This window comes from Papio anubis, chromosome 10 (assembly GCF_008728515.1).
Source record: "Papio anubis isolate 15944 chromosome 10, Panubis1.0, whole genome shotgun sequence".
Taxonomy (NCBI): Eukaryota; Metazoa; Chordata; class Mammalia; order Primates; family Cercopithecidae; genus Papio; species Papio anubis.
Genome location: NC_044985.1, coordinates 38,673,917 through 38,691,078, shown reverse-complemented (window position 1 = coordinate 38,691,078; position 17,162 = coordinate 38,673,917). Strand labels below are relative to the sequence as shown.

General features: G+C 34.3%; 1 pseudogene; it reads left to right on the top strand.

Annotated features, from left to right (window-relative positions):
- The first annotated feature begins 7,772 nt into the window (after positions 1 to 7,772).
- On the top strand, positions 7,773 to 8,341 carry LOC100999616 (annotated as a pseudogene).
- Positions 8,342 to 17,162: the final 8,821 nt, after the last annotated feature.

Below are 17,162 nucleotides of genomic sequence, written 5' to 3'. Positions count from 1 at the left end.
AATGAGCTAACAATTCATTAGCTCATGCATTTTTTAGGTTACTATGGTACAGAAAACACGTAAGGCTCAATTAAAGAACAGAAAGGTATAGTATAAAGTCTACCATCAGATATAATAAAGTGTCGTTGTTTACTGACAAGGAGAAGCATAGGGTAAATGAGAGGGCATGCAGGAAAAGAAGAAAATGATTTGAAACTTTTTATTTCTGTGAAGCATTTTGGTAGATGTTTTCTTCTAGCATCACATCATAAACCTAAACGAGTACAAGGGCCACAGTGATGTCAAAAATATTTGAATCTGGCTAAGTATTAAAAAATAGATGATGCTAATACCCTAAATAATGACTCTTCCCATTTGCTGTCTGCAGTTAGATTCACAGCCCACTGAGTATGAATTGGGTGTTCATCTTATATAGCAACATGAGAAAATAGTTAATTTAAATAAATAACAGCAAGAAGGATGTAAATACTAACACACTAAGCACTACTTTATAATATTTTATATACATCAATTAATTTAATTATATAATAACTGCACATGGTAGATACTGTTCTATGCTCATTTTGTGGATGAATCACTCGGAACATAAATACTTGTTCCAAGATCACATAACTATTATGTGGTATAGCTGGAATTAGAATCCCTGCAGTTTAGTTTAAGGATCCCAGTGTTTACACTGACCTAGGCTTATTAATTCTTAAACACATTTTCCTTTAAATAATTAATGAGTTGACTTTTAAAAATTGTTTAATTTAAACATAATTTTACCAATGTCAGAGACTTGTTGAATTTTTTTCAGAGTGTCTCAGTAACAGAGCAAAATTTTATAGCTGAGACCCATGTTCCATAGTACAACTTGGTATCACAAATGAAATCCACTAGATTACAGATGGCTACCTCTGTTTACGAGATAGATCCATTTCCAGTTAATAAAATATGTTTTTGTATTGTCATATATCTTCTTGTTAAATATCAAATTACCTTTAATTTTATAAAAGCAATTATAGGCAAATAATAGCTTAAGTTTAAATTACAATGTTAAGGAAAGTTTAAAAACCTCAAGATTGGCTGGGCGCGGCAGCTCACGCCTGTAATCCCAGCACTTTGGAAGGCCGAGGCGGGCGGATCACGAGGTCAGGAGATCGAGACCATCCTGGCTAACACGGTGAAACCCCGTCTCTACTAAAAACACACAAAAAATTAGCTGAACGTGGTGGCGGAACCCTGCAGTCCCAGCTACTCTGGAGGCTGAGGTAGGAGAATGGCGCGAACCCGGGAGGCGGAGCTTGCAGTGAGCCCACACGGCCCTCCAGCCTGGGAGACACAGTGAGACTCCGTATTGAAAAAAAAGAAAAAAAAAAGGCGCACAAAATTATGGTAACAGATATTTCAGCAAGACAAGTTATTTAAATATTGTCTCTGCTACTTCTGAAATATGTGCCCCTTATGATGTGTATGGTTAGATAATTTGAACAGTGAAAATTGGCTATGGAAATGTAGTACTTTCTCGTATATGTCAGAATATAATCGCTCATGATTTATAGCAAATTTCTGAGTTTATAGCTTTATTTTATATTTAATTATTTTTGTATTTTTTCTTAATTTGTCCATATTTGCTTCTGCAACCCCTTAAAACAGAGTTATAGTGAGAGCTCAGAGCACCTCAAGCAGCTGGTGGTAGAATAGCTCAAGCTGTTTTTTGTTCTCTGATTAGTATAAGATCCCAGGATGAGGAATTAAAATAAATTAGCGTTAGACTAAAAGAAATTCTATGTAAATAAAAGCATGTAGTATATCACAACATTGCAACCTGTCTCTGCCTCAGAAAACACAACATAAGAGCTAGAAACAATTCCAAAATGCCAATAAATTGTGAACCTATGATTTGTTAGTTAAAATTACCAATTATATTTTGTACTCAAGAGCCTTACATGCTAAATAACTGTAAATATTGCGCCAAGTAAAGATGCTTTGCCTATGTAAATTTGTAGGCATCAAAGAGCACAGAATTACATGTCATTCATCATCATTTAAAACCATTTTAAGTGTTAGATAATTAATGATATCTTTCTCATATTGAAATGTAACATCTGTCTAATTCTAGATAGGGCATTAAAATACACGATATGTGTTTAAACTCCATAGTGTTAATTGATCCATAATTAGACTGTGCAAATAGGAAACATGTCACTTGAGATGGATAATAAATTCATATTACTTGAAATATATGGAAAAAAATCCTGTGCTGGTATGAATGATAAAATTTGAATTGTTAACATAACTGTGAACTGTACACCCTGTATCCGCTTTGGTCAAATCACATTATTCCTAGTTATGACTTTTCCCCTAACTGGGAAAATTAGTTTCTACTGGTTTGTTTTAATTTCTCAGTTTGCTAACAGGCAAAATTTGAGAATTTCATGCTAACTTAAATACATACCATAAATGTTTATAAAAACAAAACTTAACACTCAATTGAGAAAAAAAAAAAATCTGTTTAAAAATACTCTGATAGAAACAAGGATTCTTTTCACAAGCTGACCAATTACACGTAATTCTATGGAGATCTGACAGATAAATGGATTCCCAACTGGAACATTTTTATTCTTATGCTGTTTTCCTTAGTTATTAAAATCTGTGTCTCCAGGATTTAAAAAGCTCAGTATTGCAGTGATTGTGGATTAAAACTACAGCCATTTGGCATACAGAGAAGTTGTAATGCATTGCAGGAGGTACCATCAGCAAGATCAGCAGGGTGAACTTTATTAAAGTGTTTTTGCCACCCCTTGCCTATAAAATTCAAGCTGTTCTTAAACATTAGTCCTTATGTAGGTTGCCCTCTGGAAGTAGAAATTTTTGCAAAATTTCACAATGCAAGTTTGTTGCTCTGGGCATGTCAATGGGTTAAAAAAACAAATAAGTAAAACCTCTTATTGGGCTTTAAACATTGTCATATTCTTTCTGTCTACATTTTCCCATTTTTCATAACCATACTGCTACACTTAAATGAAAACAATTAAATTATAATTTTGAAGAAATATGTTATTACATTATGTGCTTTTCTCCTGTAGTATGTTTTCTATTCAACATTTTTTTTTTAACTTACATCTGCTACCTTACATTAGATAACCCTGCTCTGACATAAAGTCTGCTTTTAGGAGACGCTTAAAAAGTTGGATTATAGCACCAGATAATATATCTTGCAAAATCATGGCTTGGACCAAGTGATTATTAACTTTTAGATTGATCTGGTTCTTGAAGGCTGTTTGGTTGACTCATGTATTCATCAGACTGAAGTTTATCACAGATTTCTGGCTTTAGCTTTTTAGATCTTGTCAATTCTCACAGCATTAAGCAAGCAAGCTGTTCTTTAGTGTTGTAAATTTACTGGTGATGCTTTTGGATATTGCTTAATGTGGCATGTGGGTAAAAAAAATAAGAAAATAGACAACCAGAGACAGAGGAGTGTTTGTGGCAAAATCATATCTACCTTTGTTCAGTGTCCAGGGAGCATGAGAACAGAGGATCTGATTTGATCTGCATAATCCTACTGAAAAGCATGTCATGGTCAATGACTGATTTTTGAATTGTAATAGTTAATTTAAAAGGAAAAATTGGAATAAAATAATAGCACGAGGCATTTTGATAAAATTAAAAGAAGAATTTTATCATCACATTTAAATTTCAAGACTTTATAACAGCTGCAAAGCAAATTACAGATCTACATCTCTCCTAGCCTCACCCCATAAACAGAAAGAAGACGAGACTGCAGAATATTAGGAAATACATTTCCATGAACAAGTAGGATTTGAAAGCAGTCTGCTGTATTATGCACTGAAACTGAGGACCCACACTTTAACAGAATCTAGATGCCCGAAGAAACACTGACTCAGGTTACTACATTTTTTTCAGTTTCCCAACTTTCATGGTTCAAATATCTTAACCTGTATGCTGGTCAAAGAGCAAGAGCTCTTCCACATTTATTTTCCTATAGTAATTAAACTTATGTATTAGTGCTAGACAATTTTTTGATTTTCTGAGTCTTTATTAAGACACCCCCATAATCAAGGAATACTAGAATTTGGTTCGAAGTAATGCTCCCCAGATACCGATACAGGATCTTTTCCCCCTTTGCCCAGCCCAGAATTCTCACCTTTCAAAGAGGATCCTTGAAATTCCTAAAGGTGACCTGCTTAGAATTTTGTTTTGTTTTATTTTTAGTTTCCTTTTCCTTTTATGACTTCCCAAAACAAAAGAGTTTACCTCTCCTGCTCTGGTGTTTCTACTCTTCCTTTTGCCTCCTTTCCCCCAAGCCACCACTATCCCATGGATTCCAGTTCTCTATGGGTGAAACCATGCCTGCCTATGGGAGAAGCAGCAATCATGGATACGAAATAGGATTTTTCTCCTGGGAACTTAGTAAGTGATCTTATTTTATTTGTTTTTATCAATAAAAATGTAACAATTAAGATTCTTTATGGGTCTGTTATGCCTGAATATAAAAATAGCATGAATTTTTTAATCTTAGTCTCCCTAAACTAGTTAAGTATTATGCTGACTAACCATAATAGGAAACCCAACAGTGTTTACACTGTTCTTAGGTGTGAAGATTATACTGAGAATTAACCCCTTACTTTGGGATAAATGCACCAGTGGTAAGCAGGTAAAAAGTAGTAAGTGGAAGGATTATTAATTCGCCATCACAGGGGAACTCGTTGTAGTAATACCTTACCTATTTCCATGATTCCTTGAGGCCTGATCCCATTGACCTTTCCTGGAAGAGTGGCCTTGGAAAAGATCCTGTGTCAAGTAGACATGGTTGAAAAAGTGTCGCGATATCAAATCCATCACTGCCATAATGATTTAGAGAGAAGAAGCCTGAACCATGGATTCCATTTGAAGATGACAGCCTGTGCAAATATATTGCCTTCATTTGGATCAAAAACACTCCTGAAATGAAAGTAAAGTTACACAAAAGGAATAAAATTGTAAAGGAAAGAAAATTGAAGGGAGTGGTTATTAAAGGACAAGATTTTTTAACTTCTAGAAGTCATATAGAGGAGGCTGCTGCATGTATACTAAAGAAATAAGAGAGTGTAACTGTTTATGAGAACTCAGGATATAATCTAGATTGTAATCATCAGGTGTATGGAGTTTGAAATGAGGGATGAGGGATAGAGTAAATTGAACTGTGTCTACCGAAGGACAGTGACATTAGACAGAACGAAATTGAACCCTAGCACGCCAGTGATAAACAATGTTTAACAAAATGGTAATAAAACTATTCTAAAATTTCAAGAGTCAAGGTACAAAGTAAGAAAGACTTAGCTATGATTGAGGATATAATATAATATTAATTATCTTGACAATGTAAAATTAAAATGAATAGAAATAGCATCTGGAAAGGAGGAAGAAAAGAGAAATAATTTTAGAGGCACTATTATTCTTATATTTACAAACAAAGAGTCAACAAAATTTTTTAAAGTGGCTGAAGCAATAAAAACTTGGATTATAATATTTAAAGTTACTTAACAATCAATATCAATAAAACCATAATTTAATAATCAAACATTGACAAAATTAGTGGACAAGAAGGTAGGAGATAAAATGAGCTAAACTTTTAGTTTTTTAAGATACAGCCAGTAAGCACTGCCTGAAGTTGATAAATAAAGAAAATGTGGTAAAATAATATCTATAATTATGGAGGAAATCACTAGGAAAAATGGAAACAGAAAGACTGTTAAAATGTTCCTTCAGGATAGAAATATTAGAGTTGGAAAGGGTGGTAAAGGCAAAATTTAACCATAAAATTTTCTATACTATTTGGCTGATATTTATTATGTTTTATGACAGGCTAATAAAAGAAAATTCATTTAAATTCTAAATGTAAATGTGGTTCGAACAGTTGTTCTTTCTTTATTTGAACACAGTTTTCTCAGGTTGAAATGAGATAGGATCATGCCTGTTACACAATAAATACTTGATGAAATAAATCATGATTATTGTTGTTCTGCTTATTAACATCACTTTCCTTGGGTGGCAGGGTAGTTGGTAGAGAAGGAAAGTCAATATTCAATTATAAAGCATGTGGTTATATATCCACATTTTCTTGACTACTAAACTGGAACTCATTACTAGACAATAAATCCAACAAACAAGAAACCCAAGATCTGGAAAGTCATATTCCCATTGTCTTGTGCAAAACTTTGAAATCATCTAAGCAGCCTGTTTTGGGATTTCTATCCCTAACATTAACATCATCACAGAGTTTTGGGTTTCTCCAGACAAAAATTTGAGCTGAAAGTCAGCATCAACACAGAGGTTATAGAGTTATCACACCCTCATTAATGTCTCCTGTTTAGCATTATGAAGATTCAAGCCATTCTGATTCATTTATTTTTTTTTAATTTTTATATAACCCACTAACAGGAAAGGGTGTTCTGCATGTTGCTTCAAATTTTAACTTGAAGTAGTTTTCATTTATTAAAAAAACTTGTGGTTTTTAATACATTGTTCTAGTTAAGTGTAGGAGGTTTTCATTGGAGATGACATTAATTATAAGTAAAGTTAATTTAACAGATGGGTGATAATGAGATACTTGAATCATCAACTGAGAGAAAAATACAAACTTAGAAGAGAATGACAATCACTATTCACTGGTCATTTGTAGGCTGTGTATCCAATATTTTAAATGATCATATTTAGAATTGTATTACCTATTATATTGGGTAGAACATATGTATCATAAATATGAGTTATGCTTAAACCAAAATACATAATTTCGGTGATGCCAAAATAATATACCTATAAAAGAACATTGCTAATAAATAGACTAAAAGTAGAGGCTATAATTCTATTTTTAAAGCATGTTGCATTAAATTCTGTATTCACATTTAAATTCAGCACCATAAAATCATGTTTCTGTAAAACTTGAAGTGGTTGCATGCATTTCTTTAAATGTTGTATAAATATGAAGCATATCAAATAATAAATTATATGCCTAAAATACATAATTGTTGTAAATTCTGATGCAATAATATTTCATAGGTTTTAAAGGAAATTAAAGACATTATGAGGAGAAAGATAAAGAGTGATTTAGCAGGAATATGTGAATCTGCATATATATTGATAGATTAATACTTTTGAATATGTTAAGCCACCATTACTGTTTCCTAGCATGTTTGAAAGGTAAGGGACATGTTGATGGCACAGCTTTCATGCTCTAAACACAGAAGAGTCTCCTCTGGAAGGGACCATAATGTGTACATTCAAAGCCTTTCATTAAATAGACTCCATCAGTGTTCAGGTGTGTCAACATATTTTGCTGTAAGGAATTCCTTTAGTTACCATTCGTCAACTGGAATAAGATATTTAAACATGAATGACATGAATGAACATATGCCTAAGGGTTTTCAATTCTTTATGAATATATTTAATGTTGTCTCAATATTTTGATAATGACTTAGACACACACCTTAATCATGCATTCTGGACTATATATCTTGATAATTACATCCTAGCCAGGCATTACCAATTTTAACGCTAGTGTTTCAGTTTAGGATTGATTTAAAATCAGATGACACAGTTTATTTTGCCTGGACTGTCTAGAAAATAATTCAGAGAGACTTAACTCCTAAGTTTTACATTTATGCCAAGTGAAATTCAAATGTTTTCCACAATGCTGCATAAGAACATATGTATGTGAGGCATGCAGGGCCGGAAACTGGAGCAGCTCAGAGGTAGTGAATAGCTCTTCAAGCCTCCAATAAAAAATGACCTCCAATAAAACTACATTGCAAAAAATTAGAAAGTAGCAGAATGGGAAGAGTAAAAAAGTCAAAGACGCAGAGACTGAAGAATGTGTGGTGGAAATAGCAAATGGGAAGCTGGAGTATTTCCAGAAGTGGAAGGGATTTACAAATGCTGACAGTACTTGGGAACCGGAAGACTATTTAGATTGTCAGAGTTAACTGAAACATTTCTTAATTCTCAAAAAGCTGGCAAAGAAAAAGATGATACAAAAAGAAAATGTTTATCTGACAGTGAATCTGATGATAGCAAATCAAAGGAAAGAGACGTTGCTGACAAACAAAGAGGATTCGCCAGAGGTCACGATCCGGAAACAAAAAATGTTACAAAGAGAAGTGGGGAATGGATGTTTCTCCGGGAATGGGAGACTTGTGTATGTATATACAATGAGGCAGACTTGAGGCAGGCAAAAGAGGCAAACATGATGAGTCATCAAATTGTAATTACTTCTTATGAAGAGCGATTGCCTTGACATTCTTGTCTAGAAGATGAAGCTAAACTATTGTTGGCATTGCTTTTTACATATGTATGATATACATATATAAAATCTGGATCTTGGTTTTTGATTTACTAATGTGAAGAAATCTCTACATTATAATGAAAATCAAGTTTGATATGTTTGTTTTCAAAGTAGTATTGGGAGATTTGTCAGGGGATTTTGGTTTTGTTTTTTTTTTTTTTTTTTTGCATCAATCACATTGGTTACTTTCAACAAATAAATGAAACTTTCTGTAGTTGCTTTCTTTATCAGAAAAGAACATTTGATATTATGGCATATTTTGTCCTCTGCACGAGGGAACAGCTTTTTTAATGTTGAGGGAAACTTCCTTGGTCATTGTACAATCGGTACTTGTGTTTAACTCATATGCCTAAGAATGATTCTGAGTTTTTGTTTTGTGTGTTTATGCTTAAAATACAAATGTACATGGTTTTCTTTTTGGGTTTATTTTTAAACTTTCACCAAAACAAAAACCATGGGTAGGCCCATGGTCCTGGGATGCCATAATTCTGTGCAACCTAAGAAATAAATCACTTCAAGTTAAATTGAAATTTTTCCTGAAGTGGTAATATTTCAAATTACATAGATGATTCTATAATTAATTGGACAATTTAAAATCATCCACATCAAAACACACATTTACACCTATATTTATATAAATGTGATTGTTTGTTTTCAAAATATCTAAAAGGAAGATTTTTATTACTACCAACAACCTCCTCACTCAGATGAGGAAACTAGACAAATCTTGCTGTTTTAATTGGCTAAGCAAGTGTTAGTCAAATAGACATATTTAAAGATTCCTCTAATGAGCCTTTCCTTTAGAAAAAGCTGTAATCCTTGTGCTATATTGACTAAAACATCATGCTTTGTACAATGTCTCAGCCTTGGCTCATGGAAACCTAATCAGTTAAGTTTGGGAAAGGCAGTTTAGGACCTGCTGCCATAAACGGGTGAAGAGATTTGTATAATGTAAACAATTGACCTGCATGTGATTTCCTTTATCCAACCCATTCCTTACATGTAGGCTCATTTTTTTCAACATTTGAGTTACTGGTTTAGCAGAAGCCAAGAAAGTCAAGGAAAACAATAGCTTTGTGATAATCAGAATGTTATCCAGCTATGTATTCTTTATTTTAAATACTGGTGTACAGCAGTCAATAAATAGCTTCACATTCCTTTATATATAAATATATCATATGTATATATATGTTATTTACGTATTATAATTTTATAGTATATATATCTAACAAATATATAATTTTTAATTGAACTGAATATACATATACAAATTTCAGTTTTCATATGAATATGAGTACATATATTCAGTTCAATTAAAATTGTTTAAAATTTCTTGGATATGACACTAAAATCATATGTAAAAAATGTTAAAATTGAAAAAATTAGACCATTAAAATCTAACTCATCAAAATTTAAAACTTTTGTGCGTGAGCTCATAAGCAACAGAGTAAAAAGGCAACCCACACAGTATAATGAAGTACTTGTAAATCATATATGTGATAAGGGATTACTATCCAGAATATGTTTTAAAACTCTAACAACTCAGTAGCAACAAAAACAAAACTGATTTAAAACTGGCCTGAAGGATGAATAGACATTTCTCCAAAGAAGATATACAAATGAGTAACCAGTACAAGATAATGTGCTTAATAACATCAGTAGCGATTTGCATTAGGGCTATGCACATCAAAACCACAATGAGATATCACTTCATGTCCATGAGAATGGCTAAGACATATTTTAAAAAACACACACATACACACAAAAACAAGATAAAATAACAAGTGTTGGCAAAGATGTAAGTAAGTTGGAACCCTTGTGCATTGCTGGTGGGAATCTAAAATGGTGCAGCCACTGTGGAAAATTGAATGGTTGTTCATCAAAAAATTAAACATAACATTACTACGTGATCTAGCAATACCATATCTGAACATAGACCCAAAAGAATTGAAAGCAGGGGTGGGCCAGAGATTTGTATACCAATGATCATAGAAGCATTATTCACAATAACCAAAAGGGAGAAGCAATCCTAGAGTCCACCAGTGAATGAATAAATAAATGAAATGTGGTATGTACACAAGGTGAAATATTATTCGGCCTGAAAAAGGAAGAAAATTCTAACATATGCCTCAACATGGATGACGTTTGAAGATATCACATGAAGTAAAATAAACCAGTAACAAAGGAAAAAAGTGTTGCAGGATTTCATTTATTTGAGCTGCCTAGAATAGACAGATTCATGAAGACATAAAGTAGAATGGCAATGGCCAGAAGCTGGGGGAAGCTGACTTGGCAGGTTATTGTTTAATTTGTATGAAATTTAGTTTGGGAAGATAAAAAAGTTCCAGAGATGGATAGTGGTGATGGTTGCACTACAGTGTGAATTTACTTAATGTCACTGAAACTGACACTTAAAATTTGTTAAAATGTTAAATTTTATGTTATATATGTTTTACTACCATTTTAAAAGTTAAAAAAAAATCTGTTTAGAGCAGTGTCTACAGAGTGTAGGCATCAAATCAAAGGAAATATTCTGAAAGAGTTAATTCATAAAATATAGCATGATAATTACTAGGGCAAAATTTGTCATTGACCATGAAACCCATGAATATTATAGTTAGAACAAAATGTAAAACATTTTTCAGAACACATATGAAGAGTTGAAATTCACCCTCTCAGAGGCTATTCTTATCTTAAAATGCTATGCATTTCTTGCCATAAAAGCCACTACAACTGAGCAAAAGCTATTCTAAGTGCACCATTCAAAAGACAAATTTTAGACAGAAAGGCATAGGAAATGCATAATCTAGTACAGGTATTTGTTTCTCTCAGAACTCCACATTTTCAGAATGATTTTCTTGTGTCTTTTCTCTCTCCTGGGACTCAGCAGAGAGATAAGACAAAGAGCATAGTAATCAGCTACCTTTCTTCTCTAATATATTCTTAGAAACCTCCTGAAACAAATGACTGAACTTGACATTGCTCATCTAAACAATGGAGAATTATATCTTTTGAAACAAACTTTATTGAAATACAAGATGCATTTTATAAATTAAACCCATTTTTGTGTACAGTTCAATAATTTTGTCAAATGCACACATAATTTAATCTCTAACATAATCAAAATAGAGAGGATTTCAATCACCTCATAATGTTCTCTTATATCTCTGTTCAATCAATCTTAACACCCACCTGTGGCCCAGGCAACTCCCCATCTGCTTTCTATAACTATGCATTTTATTTTTCTAATGTTTTTTGCAGATAGAATTGTACAACATGTGGTCTTTTTCTTTTGAGCCCCTAAAAGTAAAAACCTTTCCAGAAGAAGAAGAAATGTGGCAGAAGAAGAAGTCAGAGAGATTTGAGCACCAGAAGGACTTGACATGCTATTGCTGGTTTGAAAACGAAGAGGGCAATATAACAGCAATGCAGCTCTAGCATTAAGTGCTGAGAGAGGCTCCCTGCTGACAGACAGCAAGGAAATAAAGATCTCAGTCCCATAGCCACAAGAAACTGAGTCCTGCAAACAACATGAAACAGCTTAGATGAAAATTTCTCCCCAGATAATAACCCAGGTGAGCCAATATCTTAATTTTGGCCTTGTAAGACCTACAGAAGAGGAACCAGTCAAACTTACTCTGATTTCTGTCCTACAGAATTTAATGTTAATGAGAGTGGATTGAAGCCACTACATTTATAGTTACAGCAGTGATAGAAAACTAGTGTAACATACAAACACAAAGAAGGGAAATAATGATATCTGTATAAATAATTAAAATTATTTAATTATTTATATTAAATAATTTTAATATATTTAATATAAAAATTGGCCAAGATGGCCAACTAGACACAGCCAGGAAGAGCATCTCCCACTGAGAGAAAAGACCCTCAATAAACTGGCACACTCTGTGCAGATCTTTGGAAGGAAGGCATTGGGAGCAGACAGAGGGAGGATACAGACTCTAGGCTGAAGGGGGAGAAAAGCTGGGAACGCTGCATAGGGTTGACAAGCACCAGGACTCATTCCTGGCCCCCAGTGGCTCCTAGGGAAGGGTTGAGTTAAATAGTCAAGGAATGACCCACTGTTACCACAGAGCTCCAGAATTCTAGCTGCAAGAGACCCCTCAACCCTCGTGGACATTTGAGCTGGCAGGGTGAGATACTTAGAGAGGTGGCAGAGACAGAACTCAGCCTATGTAAATTTGGACAGAGCAGAGCTCTCTTGCCTGTGCAATTGTGACAGTCTGTTCTGAGTGACCCCAGTCTGTAGGCCTCTCCCTAGTTCCTAGCTGGGTGTGCTCATTTGCAGCTCAGCCTCAGATGCTCAGTTGGGGTGCTTCCCAGCAGCTACTACTATAGCTCATTCACTCACTGGCCCCACATAACCGTTGGAAAGGTTCTGCAGATGGGCCCCCACTGGCATGAACTTGACCCAAGACACATAGTCATCAGATTCTTCAAGGTCAACACAAAAAAAAAAAACCTATAAAAGGATGCTAGAGAGAAGGAGCAGATTATCTACAAACCTTATCAGGCTAACAGAACACCTTTCAGCATAAACCCTGCAAGTCAGAAAAGACTGAGGGTCTACATTCTGAATTTTTAAAGAAAACAAATTCCAACTATGAATTTCATATCCAGCCAAGCTAAGCTTCAGAAGCAAAATATAAATAAAAGTCTTTTCACTGCAGGAAATGCTAAGGAAATTTGTTACCAATAGACCTACCTTACAAAAGATGATTCAGGAAGTACTAAACATGGAAATGAAAGACCATTATCAGCCACCATAAAAACATACTTAAGTACATAGACCATTGATACTACAAAGCAACTACACAATCAGGTCTACATAATACTCAGCTAACAACACAATGACAGGATCAAATTTCACATACCAATATTAACCTTGAATGTAAAGGTGCTAACTGCCCCTAATTAAAAGGTGCAAGGTAGCAAGCTGGATAGAGAAGCAAATCCAATTGTGTGCTGTCTTCAAGAGACCTATTTCACATGCAATGATGCCCATAGGCTCAAAGTAAAGGGATGGACAAAAATCTACCAAATACACAGAAAACAAAAACAAACAAAAAAAAGAAGGGGATGCCATTGTTATTAAAGACAAAACAGACTTTAAACCAACAATGATCCAAAAATACAAAAAAGAACATTATATAATGATAAAGGTTAAATTCATCAAGAAGATTTAACTATCCTAAATATATATGCAGTCAACATTGCAGCACCAAGATTCATTAAAAACATTTTAGAGACTTAAGAAGCTTAGATAATTACACAATAATCGTTGGATACTTCAACACCCTACTGACAGTATTAGACAAATCAAAAAGGAAGAATAATAACAAAGACATTCAGGATGTAAAGTTAACAGTTGACCAAATGGACCTAACAGACAGTTACAGCTACAGAACCTAACAGACAGCTACAAGAAAAATAGAATATACATTCTTCTGACCTGCAGATGGCAAATATTATAAATCAAACACACCCTCAGTCATAAAGCAATTGTTAACAAAATTAAAAAAGAAAAAACAGAAATCATACCAAACACATGCTTGGACCACAGTGCAATAAAAATAAAAATCTGTACTAGAAGATCTCTCAAAAACATAAAATTATATGGAAATTAAACAACCTGTTGCTGTATTACTTTTGGGTAAACAATAAAATTAAGGCTGAAATCAAAAAATTATTTGAAACTAATGAGAAGAAAGATAGAACCTACCAGAATCTCTGGTACACAACTAAAGTGGTGCTAAAAGTAAAGTTTTGGTGCTAATTGCCCATATCAGAAAGTTAGAAAGCTCTCAACTCTACCTAGAGGAGCCAGAAAAACAAGAGTAAATCAACCCTACAGTTGTCAGAAGAAAAGAAATAACCAAAATCAGAACTGAACTGAGCAAAATTCAGATACAAAAAAATCATACAAAAGATCAACAAAACCAAAAGTTACTTTTTTAAGATTGACAGACCACAAACTAGACTAATAAAGAAAAAGAGAGATAAGATCCAAATGAATACAATCAGAAATGACTAATGCGACATAATCATACCCCCACAGAAATACAAAAATCCCTTAGACACTATTACAAATATTTCTATGAACACAAACAATAATCCTAAAAGACATGGATAAACTCCTAGAAACAGGCAACCTCCAAAGTTTGACCCAGAAAAAAATTGAAATCTTAAAAAGACAAATAATGAGTTCCCAAATTTCATCAGCAATTAAAAAAAAAAAAACTTACCAACAAGAAAACACTAGACCAGATAGATTCATAGCTGGTTCAAGTTCTACCAGATATATAGAGGAGAAGTGCGACCAATCCTATTGAAAATATTACAAAAAATTGAGGAGGAGGGATTCTTCTTTAACTCATTTTATGAGGTCAGCATCATCACAATACCAAAACCTGGCAGAGACACAACTAAAAAAGAAAACTTCAAGCAAATATTCCTGATGTTTGCAAAAATTCTCAACAAAATACTAGCAAACTGAATCCAGTTGCACACCAAAAAAGCTAATCCACCATGATCAAATAGGCTTTACTTCTGGGATGGAAGTATCCTTTGTGTTCAACATATGCAAATGAATACATGTGATTCATTACATAAATAAAACCAAAAGCAAAAACCACATGATATCTCAATAGAAGCAGAAAAGGCTTTGATAAAAGTCAATACTCCTTCTTGCTAAAAAAAAAAAAAAAAGAAGAAGAAGAAAAACAAAAAACAAAAAACCCTCGGCTGGGCGCAGTGGCTCACACCTGTAATCCCAGCACTTTGGGAGGCCGAGGCAGGTGGATCACGAGGTCGGGAGATCAAGACCATCCTGGCTAACACAGTGAAATCCTTCTCTACCAAAAATACAAAAAAAATTAGCCAGGTGTGGTGGCAGGCACCTGTAGCCCCAGCTACTTAGGAGGCAGAGGCGGGAGAATGGCATGAACCCAGGAGGCAAAGCTTGCAGTGAGCTGAGATCATGCCACTGTATACCAGCCTGGGCAACAGAGCAAGACTCCATCTCAAAAAAAAAAAAAAAAAAACAGACAAAAGAAACAAACCCTCAACAAATAATATACCTCAAAATAATAGGAGACATCTATAACAAATTCATAGCAAACATCATATGGAACAGGCAAAAGCTGGAAGCATTCCCCTTGAGAACCAGAACAAGACAAGGTAGCCCACTCTCCCCACTCCTATTTAACATAGTATTGGAAATCCCAGCCAGAGAAATCAGGCAAGACAAAGAAATAAAAGGCATCCAAATAGGAAGAGAGGAAGACAAACGATCTCTCTTTCAAGATTATATGATTTCATACCTAGAAAACCCCATACTCTCTGCCCAAAGCCTCATTGATATGATAAATAACTTCAGTGAAGTTTCAAGGTACAAAATCAGTTTGCAAAAATCAGTAGCATTTCTATACACCAATAACATCCAAGCTGAGAGCCATATCAAGAATGTGATCCCATTCATAAGAACCACAAAAACAACAAAATAACTAGAAGTACAGCTAAACATGGAGGTAAAAGATCTCTATAAGAATAATTACAAAACAGTGCTGAAAGCAATCAGAGACAACCCCATCAAATAGAAAAACATTCCATGCTCATAGATAAGAAGAATCAATACTGTTAAAATGGCAATAATCCCCAAAGTGATCCTATCGAACTACCAAATACATTTTTCACAAAACTAGAAAAAACTATTCTAAAATTCATATGAAACCAAAAAAGCCCAAACAGCTAAAGAATTCTTAAGTAAAAAGAACAAAACTGGAGGCATCACAGTACCCAAATTCAAACTACATTACAAGGCTACAGTAACCAAGACAGCATGGTACTGGTACAAAACAGACACATAGACCAATGAAACAGATTAGAGACCCCAGGAAAAAAAGCTGCCCACCTACATCCATCTGATCTTTGACAGCGAGTGAGCATTACTGCCTGAGCCCCACCTCATGTAAGATCAGTGGCGGTGCTAGATTCTCATAGGAGCTCAGACACTATTGTGAACTGCACATGCATGGTATTTAAGTTGTGTGTTCCTTATGAAAATCTAATTCCTGATGATCTGAGGTGGAACAGTTTTATCCTGAAACCAGCCCCCTAAAAACCATGGAAAAATTGTCTTCCATGAAAGCAGTCCCTGGTCCCAAATAAGTTGAGGACCACTGACCTACAGAAGGAGAGAATATATTTGCAAACTATGCATCAGACAAAGGTCTAATATTCAGAATTTATAAGGAACTTAAACAACATAGCAAGCAAAAACCAAAAAAAATCCCATTAAAAAATGGGCAAAGACATGAAGTGTCACTTCAAAGGAAGACATACATGTGGCCAACAATCATATGAAAATATTCTCAACATCACTCATCATTAAAGGAATGCAAATAAAAACCACACCACACCAGTCAGAATGGCTATTACTAAAAATAAAAATAACAGATGCTGGCAAGGTTGCAGAGAAAAGGGGACATGTCTATGCTGCTAGTCAAAATGTAAATTAATTCAACTCCTGTGGAAAGCAGTGTGGCAGTTTCTCAAATAACTTAAAGCAGGACTACCATCCAACTAAGCAATCCTATTATTGGGTATATACCTCCCAAAATATAAATTATTTTACCATTAATTTGCTTGGGATAATGGCCTCCTAAGACTCATGCGTGTGTATGTTCATCATAGCACTACTTACAATAGCAAAGACATAGAATCAACCTAGATGCCCATCAACTGTGAAGTGGATAAAGAAAATGTGGTACATATACACCATGGAATACTAACCAACAATAAAAATGAACAA